Source organism: Zonotrichia leucophrys, chromosome 4 (assembly GCF_028769735.1).
Source record: "Zonotrichia leucophrys gambelii isolate GWCS_2022_RI chromosome 4, RI_Zleu_2.0, whole genome shotgun sequence".
NCBI classification, from domain to species: Eukaryota; Metazoa; Chordata; class Aves; order Passeriformes; family Passerellidae; genus Zonotrichia; species Zonotrichia leucophrys.
In genome coordinates, this window is record NC_088173.1 from 18,537,334 (window position 1) to 18,552,398 (window position 15,065).

Here is a 15,065-nt window from a genome sequence, read left to right on the forward strand (position 1 = left end):
AAGGGGTATGGAAGCAAAGAGTGACTTTTCAAGCATTACTATCATGTCATCAAACAAGTCTGTACCACAACACATTGGTGACACTGCATTGAAATCATGTCTTCTGTTTCAATTTCTTCTTACCAAAAAATAAATGGGAGCATGTAGAAAGCAGAGTTACAAGAGGACAAGAAGAGCTTTTTTCCATGAAGCAAAAAAATAAAAATAAAAAAAATTACTGCATGAAACATAGAGGAAAACTTATCCCCACTGTATACTTGGAGAGGAGATTCCACCTGGAGTGAAATAATATCTCAAAAGCTTTCAACTGGTAAGATTTATTAGACTGAAAAACTATCATGCAGTCCTTGAATTACTTGGGAGAGATAAAAAGAAGACACAAAAATAAAGTATGCACTAGGGATAAGTTCTTTGATGATGAAAAGAGAGATTAGGAAGATTTTGCACCTGTGAGTGAAAACTGAATATGACCCAGCTGTTTCGCCTGGCTTGGTTTCTAAAGCAAGTATTTATTTATAAAGTACTTGGGAAAATAACTTTCAATCATGTATACAGATTGTACCTTCATATATCCAAATCTAAGTGAAGTGGTTAGCTGTGGGAAGTGGTTTTCAGCTTTGCTTTCAAGCAACCTGAATAGGAATTGATATTAAATTCAATAGCTCAGAAAAATTAGTACAAGAGGATCACCTTTTGTGTCAATTTGTCTGGCAGCTCATTCATTACTGGGTCATACTTTATGTGGCACACCTCATTTCTGCAAAGAGAAAAGCCTCTAATTAAATGACAATACAAAGGATGGAAAAATCTTTCTAAAGCTGGTAAGAAACTCAGTTCTGCGGTGCTTTTAGAGCTCCACTCTCCTTGCTGATGAGTGAAAAGACTTCCAAGCAAACACCACGTAATGTACATAACTGCAATTGTCATTTTCTCTGATGACACATTGAGCTTGTCTTACCTGACAGTTACATCTCATTATTATTTCAGAAAAATGCTGATTTTTGCAAAAAACCTGGCAAGATTCCACAGGATGTCATTTAGTCATCAAACATCATTCCGGAGCCTGTCATGTCTCAGCACGTGGGGATTATTTTTCAAGACATTTTTCATTTTGCACTCATACAAAATGAAGATTTTCCCTCCCCTTAAGGTTAGGGAATGTTTTTGATTAGAACAGGTTTTTGGGTTTTGTTGCTTTTTTTCTTGTTTTTAATTTGGACAGAAAAAGTACATGTTTTCATTAATAATTTGATTTTATTTTTCTTTGGCAGCTGCAATTTTGAGATGTCTAAAAAACTGCCTTTTCTGAAAACACAATTACTGAAAGATGCTTATTCTTCATTATTTGGAAAGCTTACTAAAAGGTCCTATAAATCATCTGTTTTGACAGTTCAAACTTCATTTGTTGTAGTGTGTCATTTTGCATCTGTGTTTTATTACTTCCTCTATGGTATATAGCATAGGCATGATATGTGAAAGATTTTATGATTCTGTATTACTGTAGGAATGATTTTAAAAGTATTTATTAAATGGAGTGTTCAGATTATATCCTCAGATATCTACTGTATATTGATAGAAAAGCAGGTTCTTTTAATATATTATCACAAATTTTACTTTAATGAAATTCAATATTAGCAATTGATTTTTTTAGAGCTTTATTTTACAGCAATTTCAGAATCAAACCCCAAACTCTAGGAGATAGTAGAATTCAGGGTGCCCTCTGCATGCATGCAGTTTTTAGTTGAAACCTTACTGATGTTATCTGTTATAATTTTCTCCACAGGATCCTGAAGGGTAAATGAATTAATTTTTCATTAGATCCTGAGATCTAATGGTAAATTGTTCATTAGATGCTGAGATGACACCTCATCTCCTTTACCTGTCTCTGCCCTGCCTATGGAGTTCCCATCACATACAGAGGTCCCCACAGATCTTATGGCATTCCCCCATCCCCTTCCCTTCTGCCTCTGCTGAATATCATTAATTCAATCCCTCATTCGCTGCAGTATCTGTTATGTGGCACAGCTGCCTGTGGGTAGCATAAAAAGTATAGAAAAAACTCCTATCAGGACACTTCTGCCAGTTCCTCCCCTTCTCCATCTTCACTTTTAAACAACTCTTTTACACACTTGGGAAGTGGAAAATCCCAACAGTTAATTAACACTGTAAAACCAGTGACTGTTTCCATTCTTTAGACTGTGCTTTAGCATCAAGCCAGCTACATTACTTATCTTCATTTTGTTGTGTGCCTTTTTGGTCATGCTGGACACAGTAAAAAGTGGAAAGCTGCTCAGATGGCTTAGAGCCCCATTGTCCACATTCAGCTGTTGTATAAAAATCAGTGAAGTACTTTAGGATTAGTGGCCATCTTTCAGCAGTATTCAAGCGCAAGCAAACCTCTTTTTAATGTTACTGGCACAAAACGCATACACGTTCTTTCTTCACTTACTATCCCTGGAGATCACTGCCAACTTTTTTCTCTCTAGAAAATCTTGTACTTTCCTGCATCTTGGGAAAAACATGCAGTGTGTTGAGATGTACATGGAAAACCCATGCACTTCTAACCTTCACTGCCTTGATGGCAAGCCTCTAGGATGATGATGCACTCTGTTACTAAACACATTAACTCCCCCTGTTTCTATTACCTGCAAAAAATGCAGTAGAACAAGTGCCAGAGCCAATAATTACAGTGACAGATTTAAAAAAAAAGTCTGCCCCTTAATTCTGATAAATTCTGGTGCCCTCGGTATAGTATAAAAAAAAAAGGAAAATAAATTCCATCAAAATTCATTTTGAGTGGATTTCAGACAATTCTTTAATGTACAGATTTAAACATAAATAAAATCTAACTTAAGCACCACTAAAGACTAGGCATATGTACACCCAAGAGAAATCTTGGGATTTTGTATGGGGAAAAACATCCTATATCAAGAAAAATATTCACTCTGATTGTTCCAAATCCAGCTGAACACTTATTATTCAGCATGCTATAGTCAAACTTACCTATGTGAATAATAGGTGAGCCCAGTTTTGACTAGAGCAGTAAGACTGTACACAGTGACAGCGACCCTTTTCCCTAATTATAGCCTTCTTTTAGCCATCCCTCTAATCCTGAGTTGGTTTAATTTCTTGCTGGTTTTGAAACTGCTAGTTTCCCAACCATCTTAATACAGATCACAGTTTTGCTCTTCATTTGTTTATGAGTGATATTTTATTTTTTTATCTACTGCAGATAAAGAATGCTAGTACAGTGAATTCCATCTTACACCTGCCATGACACTAAAATGTCTCACCAAATTACTTGACCTGTCAAAGTGCAGGTTATTGTGGTTTAACTCCAGCTGGCAACTAAGCACCACTTAACCACTTGCTCACTCTCCCCTGGTGGGATTGGGAAGAATAAAATGGTGTATTGATTTCACCCCTTCCCATGGTGTTCAGCCATCCCCAGGAAAGCAGGGTCCCATTGTGCCTAACAGCTCTCAGAAAGATAAACACTATTGCTCCAAACATCCTTTCTTCCTACATCTTCCCCCTCGTTTATGTGCTGGGCATAATCCCACCGGGTCTGGAACACCCCTTTGGTCAGCTGTTTTTAGCTGTCCTGTCTGTGCCTCCTCCCAACTCCAGTACCAGCAAAACCCATGAAAAAGAGCTCCCAGCACACACAGGTAGGAAGGCTAATACAGCTATCTTTACAACTCTGCTAATCAGAAATCTGCACCTTGACAATGGGATGGCCACAATGCCAATAGAGAGCAGGGTTAAAAGATCAGATTGATGTCCAACATAAATAAATACTTCCCATAAAAACATGCTCAAAGGTGGTGTAAAAAAAAATGCGCTCCAAGTATTGCAGCAATAGAACTGCCCAGAACTAAGAATTTTACCCTGTATGTTTCAACATCAGCAGCTCCATTTATTGCATGTTAGTGTCTATTGGAGTGGAACTTTATAATTTTATTTAGTCTATGCTAAACAGCAAATGCATGTTGCACTACTGTAAGTATATTACACTACTGTTAGCTCATCTGACCAATACATGCAGGTAGTTGTGAACAAGAGAACTCTTCCTCCTTAAGGAGACAGGTGCCATTACTTCTTTTAAGTGCCTAAACCAGCCATATTCTTTGCCTTTTTGAAAGCAGGCTAACCAAAGCTATCCAGTGAAGATACTTGGAAGCAGAAAACTGTGAAAAAAACCTATTGCTTTATACACAGACCACAGTTACTGTAAGTTATAGCAACCATGGAATAAATCCTGCTCCTGACAGCTGCAGTAGCACCATAAAGAACTTAAAGTAGAAACTGGACCACTGTCTAGTACCACTGTAATTATGACTGCTAAGTATAAAAGAGAAAGGATTACAAAGCTCAGGTATATTTAAGTTCAGTGATGGTACTTCAGTTGACGAGAGCTTTTTAATGTATATTCATCTTTCAGCACTTATGATTGGAAAAGAAAACAAAATAATACAAATAACTGGTAAATAATAATACTAATAAAACCAGATAAATACTTCATGTACGTTTTCCAGGCCAATATCTAATTCTCTCAGTTTTGTTTCCTTGAACACAGAGGGAACAAAGCAGAACTTTCTTCAAACTTTTTTGTTATAGAAAAAGTCCAGCCACACAACATAGAATAGTATTAAATACTAAAATTTCAAAAATTTCTTTTCTCTCATTTACAGTGTACAGAGACGACGATATATACTCCATTATTTACACAAATATAATTTTTTTGGAGTCCACAAAATCAATTTATCAGAATAAAATAATCCTTCAGGTAGAAAACAATCAATAGATACTTTTTAAATTTCTACACAGATCAGTATAGGGCTTTGCTATTGTGGGATTTGTGAGTTTTTTTTACTCAATGAAGTTCAGCAGCAGATTAGAATTTTTGTGAGAGTTTTTCTGCATCATGGGACAGTGCTCATTTATACAACCCACAAGTAATATTTTGTTTGTTTCTTTTGGGTAAACTTTTGTGAAAAAACATTAAAAACAAAAATAGTTCTCAAAAGAGTTCTCTATAAATCAGGCCAATCAGAATTTTCATTTTCTGAACAAGAATCTTCTAAGCATTAGTACAAATAAGAACAACCTGCACTTAAGTTTGCCATGCAGGTGAATTTATATTTCTTTTTCATGGCTATAACAGATGAAAAGGATGCAGTTGAGGTAGCAGAAATTCCCTCTAGGCCAGGAAACATCCTTATGTATGACATACTGGAATTCTCATTTGAAATAACCTGTAAATTATTTCTAAGAAAAGAGAACATACTAAAAGTGAAATGAAAAAGTGCAAAAAGTGAAAGTGGAAGGAGGGTCTCTCTTCTAGCAGCTAAGGCATTCAGGTCTATTTATTTTCTAAACCAGCCTTCTTATTTCCAGGAAAACAGTCTACAGAATAGTTTGTTACATAAAATGTTATCCCATACCTTCCCCTGAAACAAAATCTCAATTGTTGTGCTTCCTGAGAAGCAAGACCTTTTCTATGTTGAGGAGGTGCAATAATTTGGCCTGAAAAAATTGAAGAAGAGTGTCATGTAGTTATTGGATTCTGTTAGGGCTTAAGAAATGCTGAAATACTCTCTCTACAGCTAAAGAGAAATATTTATACTAATCAAGAAATGATATAAATACTTGAAAATAGCCCTGAGCCATTGTATCAATAAATTTAATATTTCTGAACAACAACTTTGGACTTGAAAGCCTAAATCCAACTTTAAAGCACCTAAATCCTTTACTACCTCTAACTTTCAGTCTCACCTCCTGTCACTGAAATTTAGATTAAGTCAGACAAACTCTGATGACCTGAATAAATACCTTTAAGAATAAGGAACTGTACAATTTTTTAATAAGCAAAAAGAATGCAGAAATCATACATATTATGCTCCTTTTCTAATATTAAATATGTTGATGACCTCTTCACCATTTGACTGACCTCACTGGTCCAGCTGGCTATGGCCATTTTTAAGTGGAAAGCTTAGTTTCATTCGTTCATCCTTTCATCAATGCAGGTTTGTTTATGAACAAACAAAGCCAGAAAAAATAGTGCATGCAGCAAGTGCTGTTTCTATGAACTTCTTTCCAACACTGCAATCAAACATGTTGAGATCACTGTTTCATACACCAATTTACTTCAGAACATGCACCATTTAGACCACATCTTGCTTTTCTAAATGGTCAAGTGTTGACTTGCACTGTAAATATATGTGCACACACATTCCAAACCAGCATGGCCAGGCCCTGAACACAATGCAATGACCTGGAAATGTACTAGAAATATACCAAAAAGGAAATTCCACTGTTTGAGAGTGATACCTGTCTTCATTAATGTCTGTCACCATTAGGTGTCTGCAGAATTAGTAAGGACAGTGATGTGTATCCTCTGTCATCATTCCTTCCCAATTTACAGAGCAGTTCTGACAGAATTTACAATAGAGGTCAAATTATGTCCTCGAACACAGTCCAAGGAGTTATCTCTGCTCATATGCAGTGGAGAAGATTTAGCATTTAACTATTTTTTTTCCTTGATGACAGTATAAGTACCAAGAACAAAAGAAAATATATGAACAGCATTACTAAAGCTAAGTTAATTATTCCTGGATCTGTCTCAGATCCGCAGGCTGAATAATTTTAATGTTGATTCTTACAGTATTTTACTTCATTGTTTTGCTGCTGATGAGTTTATAGCAGGAGATAAAGTCAGCTCAACAAACTGAGACACCAAAGTCTGGTTACTTTATATCCTAAACTGTTAGTGGGACAAGTTAACATTCCATCTCAGAAATAGTATTCACATGTCTGATGTTCATCTGCTGCGGCTCTCATTTGCATCTTCATAGCCCAGTTTCAAAATGCCACACCAAAAATACTCAATTTACTCATTTTGGAGAATAGTGCATCTGAAGAAAAACTGAATTTAAGTTAAGTGAGAGTTGAAGCTACTTCAGTTAACTGAAGAGAATAAATGGCTTGAAAAGAAAGGCCACAGATCAAATAAACTCTGCATCTGAGATTTACTAAGGACTGAGAAAACTGTCCTTGGAATGAGATTATATTGATGACTAAAGGGACAAGATCCTGAAAAAAATATTGTAGAACAACAAAGGAAACTAACTGTTAAAATATGGGATCAAACATTTCCTACCTTCTAAGGACTATTTAATGATCCTTAGCCAAGAAGTTCTCTGCTATTAAAAAATTTCTTTCAGAGTAATATATTCTGAAATTTTGGCTGTACCTTTTGGTGTTAAATATTAACTCCTAAGTAATTTTCTAAGAATGCACAAATCATACCTAAAGAATAAAATGTAGAATTATTTTGAGAAAGAAAATGTCCTCCTGATCAGATCTGGTCTGATCAGGTCCTAAGGAAACTGACAAACACTCTTTATTTTTTGCTGTTTAAAACCAGCCTAATAAAGCAAAAGTAAATATTCCTAGGAAAAAAAGCTCAAGGCTGCACATGTGATCTGGTACAACTTTCTCACCAATAAAAAAGTGAGTTTCCTGTACTTGCAATTACTACCTGTGTTAACAAACACTAGACATCCTTGCACAGCCCAAGTGACAGACAAAAACATTAAAAAAATTAACAAGGCACTGTCATCAATCATTATGCAGGGTAATTGAGAGCAATTTACTTATCTTTCATAAAGAGAATGAAACAAAATAAAGTGAAAATTAAGGCGGACAGCCAAGCTAGTAAACACTGTGAAACAGCTAAGTAAAAAAGGAAGTTGATTAAAATAAGACATTACAAAAAACAGACCTGAGCTTGACAGGTACACAATTTAATTTTAATATTATCTTCAAGAGATTTTCTGAGGGAAAAAACCCAACTTTCCAAAGCATCTGAAGTTTCCAATCCATGCCCTGTTTCAACTTCTGGTTCCTTGTTCTTAATGTGGCCACTCTTCCTTTTAGAGGTCTGTTCTTATGCATTTCACTACAGGCTTGTCCAGGTATAATCTCTGAATTGACTGAGACTACACTTGAGATCACAGAGCAATTTCAAGCAACTATAATCAAAGGAATAGAGATTAGGAAGGAAAGGCAAAGGTATTCTCAACTGCTCCCTCTCCACCCCAAAAATTCACAAGCTGCTGCATATGGCGCGTAGGTTCAACAAAAGTTCTTATTCAGTAATTTTACCACAAGTTCTTCAGCAGGGCTTCTCCAAACTTGTGCTGTCATACATGAAAGCAACAAGAGACCCCAAGGGAATCATCACTTTGCCTCTGTGAAAATGAATATAGAAGGAATCGAGAAGGAATATGTTCAGTGCTTTGGCAATTGCAGGAAAGAACATTTGAATCGCATTTGTGCAAACAGATACACTCACATATTGTTCTGACTTGTCAATATTCATATTTTAGCTACCCTTAATGAAGACTATGCAGGTTTTAACAAGAGAGATTTATTTTACTTTTTTTTTTTTTTTTAATTCAGTGAAAAAACCTCTACCTGGCTTCTTCTGTCTTTCATATCTTCAGATATTCTGCATGGTTGTGTAGTAGCTGCCAGTCTTTAGGAGTTAGGATGAAAGATACCAAAAAACTGGGACACTGCTTCGCAGCACGAAGAGCACTGAATCCTGCAGGATGCCATATGCTCCAGGTTCCCATCAGCCCCCAAAGGGCAGCACTTTACAAGTTTGGGCCTCAAAACATTTCATTTCTTACTCATACAAGAAGTGAAAGATCAAGTTTACAGAAGATAAATGCTATATATAGTCCTATTTTATGAAATTATATTTTTAAAAACAATAGTTCTTGGCTGAGATTTTTATAAGATATCAACATGTTTCATTTATATAGCTTTTATGAAACTCATGTTTATTTAAATGATTGAATTTTTTGGTTACTTTAATATCCTATCTTAGGTGATGTAAATTGTATTAATCTCATTGGCAGTTCTCTCATGTCTCTGTCTAGAGACTACCAAATTCCCTGTGAAAGAAGAAAAGCCTTGGCTGAGAAAGTCTTTTAATATTTATATTAAGGAAAACAATTTGCAAATGTGCTGACGTTTTAATTGGGATTATATTTTCATTTGTTTTTATTTCATTTAAGCAACTATTCAGTGCTAAAAAATCTTTATAAAGAAATATTTTAAACACATACACTGTCTTCTTGAGACATATACTGTCATTAAAGATGAATGTCAGCAATGTTTCTGTTGTGAGCAACAGACAAAGCCTATTTCCATGCTTGCTTTTTCTTCAGACGAAAAAATACAATAAAATTTATTTTATTAAGCATCATCTGCAGCTTACTCAAATATCTATGTGCAATGCTTTACTTACCTGAGTTTTACACAAGAACACCATATGACTGATGCAATGTTTTTAAACAACCTTTGGTTTTTCAATTGCATAAGAACTCCTTCTATCTATAAATATATAAATTACACAAATTTATGACGAATCCGTGGGACAACAAGCTTTTCAGGTCACATCACTCATAATTAGAACTAATTAAAATGTGCCAAAGAAAGGATAGAAATTTATCACTGCTCATTAAACCTGTAAAGACTGTGTTAATTAGATGTCAGACTCAGTAATTCACACAAATATTTGCTGCCAGTCTAAATTTAGTGAAAAACTAAACACATTTATAGCCACTGCAACAAAAAGGAGATAGGTAATGTTGAATTGAAAGGGTTAAAAGCTTTCTATACTACAAATCTCATTCTTATACACTTTTTTTTATCTTTAAAACAATATGTGTGAATTCTTCTGCTAATTTTCTCCCAAACTTAAATATTCCTTCGATAAAAGCCAAAGGTTATGTCCCACCATAATTTTTTAACTTCCTATTTTCAATCATTGCTTACATGAATTGTCATATATTATTTTCCAAGAATTAATTGAAAATCAATATTTACTAACCATTATTACACTATTGCATCACCTATGTTCTTACTGAAGAACATTATAGTGTTTTATCACTTATTACAACCAGGAAGGGATTCCATTGTGTTGCCCAGAATTTACAGCCAAAGCCTTCGGTGGATCAACTGATCATCTCAGACGTCAAACCATTTTAATATAAGACACTGAATGCATTGATTAATTTGAAAGCAAATCATTAATTCAAGACGTAACAAGTCAGAATGTAATTGCTATTGCAGATTAGCTGCATGTATAACTTGCAACTACAACTTCACTGGACTCGTCATAGGGCTGCTGGTAATTGGGAAGAGGAGTGTATGTTGATAAAAACTGAGGATTTTGACTTGTGGATTTTGAAAGGAGGAAAAAAATCATCCAGTCCTTTCTCATTTGAATAATTCAACTGCCAAAAAAGGATGTTGAGATAAGCACCACTCCCAGGATTAGGACCTAGTTACTTTCGTTAACCTCAAGCCTTCATAAAGCAAGAGAGCTACAACTAGTTTTAGTTTCAGTCATTAATTTATAGTATCATAGAGTCATTTAGGTTGGAAAATACCTCTAAGATCATTGAGTCCAACTTTTAACCCACCACTATATTCACCACTAAGCCACATCACTAAATGATACATTTACAAAAGTTTTGGATACTTCCAGGGGTGGTATCTCAACCACTTTCCCAGGCAGCCAGTTCCTGTGTTGAACAATCCTTTTGGTAGGGAAATTTTTTTCCCTATATCCAAGCTAACCTTCCTCAGGTGCATCTTGAAGTCATTTCCTCTTGACCCATCACTTGTTAGTGGAAGGTGAGACTGACCCCCACCTTGCTGCAATCTCCTTTCAGCTAGCTGTAGAGCACAAAAAGGTCTCCCCTCAGCCTCCTCTAATTCAGCCATATTTTATTCTGTCTACTGGTTCAATTAATACTCCAAAAATGTTCTCATCCTGAAAGAAGATGATTTACTTGCCTCCCTCCCCCCATCCTACCCCAAAATCCCCACCTAATCAAAACACCCAAAACATTGTGGGTTACTTGGAATATCAAGCTGACACGTTTCAGCAAACCAAATCAGTAAACCAAAAACCAAATAAAATTGTGAAGTAATGGTATAATCAGGTTTAAATAACACATCTGTTCCACTCCCCACCCACAAAGTATACTTCTATCTTCCCATCCTTTCCACAACTCTTCCCTTCATCTGCACTGTGACAGTGACAGATGCTCTTTTTTCAGTTGATTTTAGCTGATTGTTTGTGAGAGGCAAAGCACCCACAGATGTCAGCTGTTGTTTTATCAGACTTCCTGAGACAATCAGATAAATTTGGAACAGACAGTGAAAGTTAAACCATGAATGCATTTAGAACAAGGCTAGAAATAGTACAAAACTATTCTTTCCAATGTGAATACATGATATTCTATCACAGCAGCAACACAATCACATCACCAGTTGAAAAGACACACAGAGAGCTCTCATTTTGTCTGTTATAGTCACAGCTTTTGTAAACCAAATGACTGTTTGTACCGAGAACCGAACCTCAGTAAAATTGGTACACTGTGAAAGAATGAAAGCAGCCCTTGGTTTGATGATCACCACTCAGAGCTCATGGCAGCTGACAAAAGTATTAGCCAGACACAACTTCCAGCACTTGACTTTTCACAGACATTGAAGAAGAATACAGGTCATTTCTAATGCAATTTGCTTTCAAATAGCATTTGCATTATGGAAGGGAAAAGCAAGAGCAATACTTTTTTTAATGTTTTTCTCTACACCTGAAGCAGAAAGAATTAGAGTCCTTGGAAATTCATTATATAATGTAAAGGTGTAGCTTTTTTATAACTTTATAGCTCATCCTCTACCAACTGATGCTACAGGATTGCAAGTATCATAACCGCTTAAATTATGTGGACCTTGTAAAAATTTATTACAAAAACATTAGTAGTACATGCCATTACGGCAAACATGAGTACTGGATAACATAAAAATGTCCTGTTAGAGAAGAATAAAACTCGGGAGTTCACTCTGAATTTACCTGCAAAAGATAGACTTCAAAAAAAAAAAAAAAAGGTATATGGACTGCATGGTTACTAAATTGTTTTAAAATCGTTGAAGAGTGGAAAATGCAAACACGAAAAGGAGATTAAAATGCTGAAGACAGTGAATACTGGAGATTTTTTACATGACTGAACAAGAAAAATCTGCAGGGAACTGCCTGTTGATGATTTCCTTTTCAGAGAGAAAATAGGAGGAGACTTTTCTAGCGAAAGACGTAAATCATAAAAAGCAATTAAATCCCAAAGGTACCTTGCAGGGGGCATGGCTTTGTCTTAGACCTCTGTGCATCTGTTATCCAAGTTGCAGGGTACTTGTTCTAAAATCTTCAACACACTGAATGTTCAGATACTGTGTGTCACAGAAATTATGATCTGTAAACTGGTGTACACTGGAAAGGGGGAGAAAATCTTATGCAGAAGAGGCTTGAAAATACTGAGGTGAGCACACAGGGAGTCATCAGTGAGAACTCAGATCAACTTGATTGCTAAACATCATGAAAGAGTAGCAGATCAAACATGTGCCAGAGGAGTAAAAGATAAAAAAATGTTTGCCATCAAATAAACTCAAACATGATGTCTTAAAGTATTGGAAATTTTCCAAAAATACTCTGCAATTTTCTGTCACTCTCACTTCTCCCCCTCTCCCCCCACTAAAGCCTTCAAATCCTATAACATGGTGGAGATAGAGAGAAAGAAACAATCTTGATTTTTTTTGCCTTTTTTAATCAACAGTCGCAAAGTAGTCAAAACTATCTTTAAACTTTTACCCTTTTATCAAAAGTGTTTTCTTTCAGGAAAATTGTCCTGATATTTCTTACTTGCATCCCCTCATGATCTCTTTTCTTTCTTAATTTTGTGCTTTACCACACAGACAAGGAGAACTAGAATGATCTTGCTCAGCCTTCTTGTAAAAGAGTATGCCATGAGGCTTTATACACTTTTTGTAACAATGCAAAAACATGCTCTTTACCTTGTGACGATTTCTTTTTTTTACCTGAAGATTTTGGTCAATGTCTGCATACCATGTTCTCCCATTGCCAAGAATGAGAGGGAAGCACTAATAAAATATGAGTTTAAAACAATGAAATAAATATAACTAAAACCAAGCTCTGGTCCTACAAAACAAGAAAAGTGCAGATATTGCTTAAAACCTTAAAACTTTTAGTAATAATTCATTTTATTTTTTCTGTTTTATTGAAACAGAGACAATAAATCAGGTGGGATTTTTTTTCAGTATTACCTGTATAATCATTTGCTCTACTTAGTAAGAACAATAAATTTTCATTATCTCATGAGAATACTTGAAGTTTATAAGTGGATTCTTCATTATATATTCCCAAGCTGAATGACTTAAGTATAAAGCCATTTTCTTATGCTTCAGCTAATGCAAGATAGTAGGCTACAGAATTAAACAAAGAAACAAAACCCCCACAGCAGAAACCACAGGAAATCTGCATGACTGCATGTAAAAATAAACATTACACATCCAGATCTAGCTGTGATCCTTTGTATAACCTTCTAGGGTGAACACATGAGAAGTTCCAGAAGAATTTCTGGAATCATCCTCTGTCCTGCTGTGTCTGCACCAGGTGTCCCTACAGCAGGGCTCAGTCCAGATGGTGATGCACAAACCCAGCCTTGGGTATTCAGGGGCATCCTCCCTACTTTCTCACTGTCTATTCCATAAAATTGTGGGTGACCCATAACTGAATCTTCCTATATCATGATTCATCCCACAAGGATGTTTCTGGAGCTAGGAATACCATCTCCCACTAAGTTTTGCCTGAAAATTATGGCCTCATGATGTGTAGAGATTATGCAGGTCTGCAAGGAGTCATGGGCTGCTTTGTACCTGCTGATTTGTTGTTCTGCATATGAAGTGTACCTCAAACTACTGGGATATAGCAGATTTAATGGGTTTAAGCCTTGCATGAATAATCTAAATACATGCACAGGTAGTTCATCTGATGCTTTTAAAAGTATGGATCTTGTTAGATAGACGTGGCTTTGCTAGAAATGACCATAACATACAGAACTTCCAGATAAGCCACATCCTCGTTGGTACCATGAAGTTTATTAACACTACCAGATATACAGAAATCCCAGATAAATGTAAACCTTTCAGGCAATTCAAGACAACTTTTCAGGGGAGAAAAAAGAGAGAGAATGTAAAAAAAATGAATTACACAGTCCAGATACCAGAGGTCAGAGAAAGGGGCTTGGAAGTAATTTTCTTTCTGTGTGGTTCTCTGAGTCTCTCCTAGAACTAGAAAATGCAGCTGTTTTGAAATTTCTTCCTAAATCCCTTCTAGAAATAGATTCTTCAGGATGAAAAGATTAGGCTTTACCTCACTGAAATAGTGAAACTGGTGCTCAAGGCTATCAAATCAAATATCAAATGCTACTCTGCAGTAAAGATTAGAAAGCCACTGCAAAAGAGATGAAGGGTGCTGATATTTACTAGAGGTCAAGAGGCAAAAAGAGATTTTCAAATACTTTTTTAAAGTACAGAATAGCTTGCTTAGGAGATCTGTTGCAATCCGATGCAGCTCTACACCTGCCCAAAATGTTCTGCCTCTATTGTGTTGTATTTCTTATGAAAATTTTATATAAATAAGAAGCCTAGAAATCATAAAAAAATCTAACTGGACCACTACTTTTGCACATACATGTCTTACACTTCATAAAACTGTAGCTTAACAGAGAAAATATACCAAGAACTACAAAATTAGAAAATTATGATCTTTGTCATTTACCACAAATTAAGTCAAATAAACATTCATACAGAATTGAAAGCTATTAGGTTTTGTAAGCTTTCTGAAGTACAATTTCATTTTGCAGCAGAATTGTGTAGAGTAAGTATTTAACAAATGTTCCAAATTAATATAGTCTAGAAAAACATTGCTTGTATTTCAGGAGAAAAAGTGGTAAAGCATAAATTGTGAAAAGTTTTTCCTTCTTCTGTGTACAGCTTGTCAAAATATTCTCTACAGATACTTCAAGATAATAATGATTTTTTTTATTTTTCAGGTTGTAATTTTTTTTTGCTTATTTTTTCTTTAGATACAAAACCTGCTTCTAACAAAGCAATAATTGGTAGTA

The 15,065-nt window shown here is 35.5% G+C and overlaps 1 long non-coding RNA gene across 2 annotated transcripts in view; it reads right to left on the reverse strand.

The window, feature by feature from the left end:
- Nucleotides 1-15,065, reverse strand: part of LOC135447304 (uncharacterized) — a 74,968-nt gene that overhangs the window by 31,127 nt on the left and 28,776 nt on the right. For both annotated transcript variants that reach the window (XR_010440059.1, XR_010440058.1), the window contains exon 2: nucleotides 691-757. This is a non-coding gene — a long non-coding RNA (uncharacterized LOC135447304). The remainder of the gene's footprint in view (nucleotides 1-690; nucleotides 758-15,065) is intronic.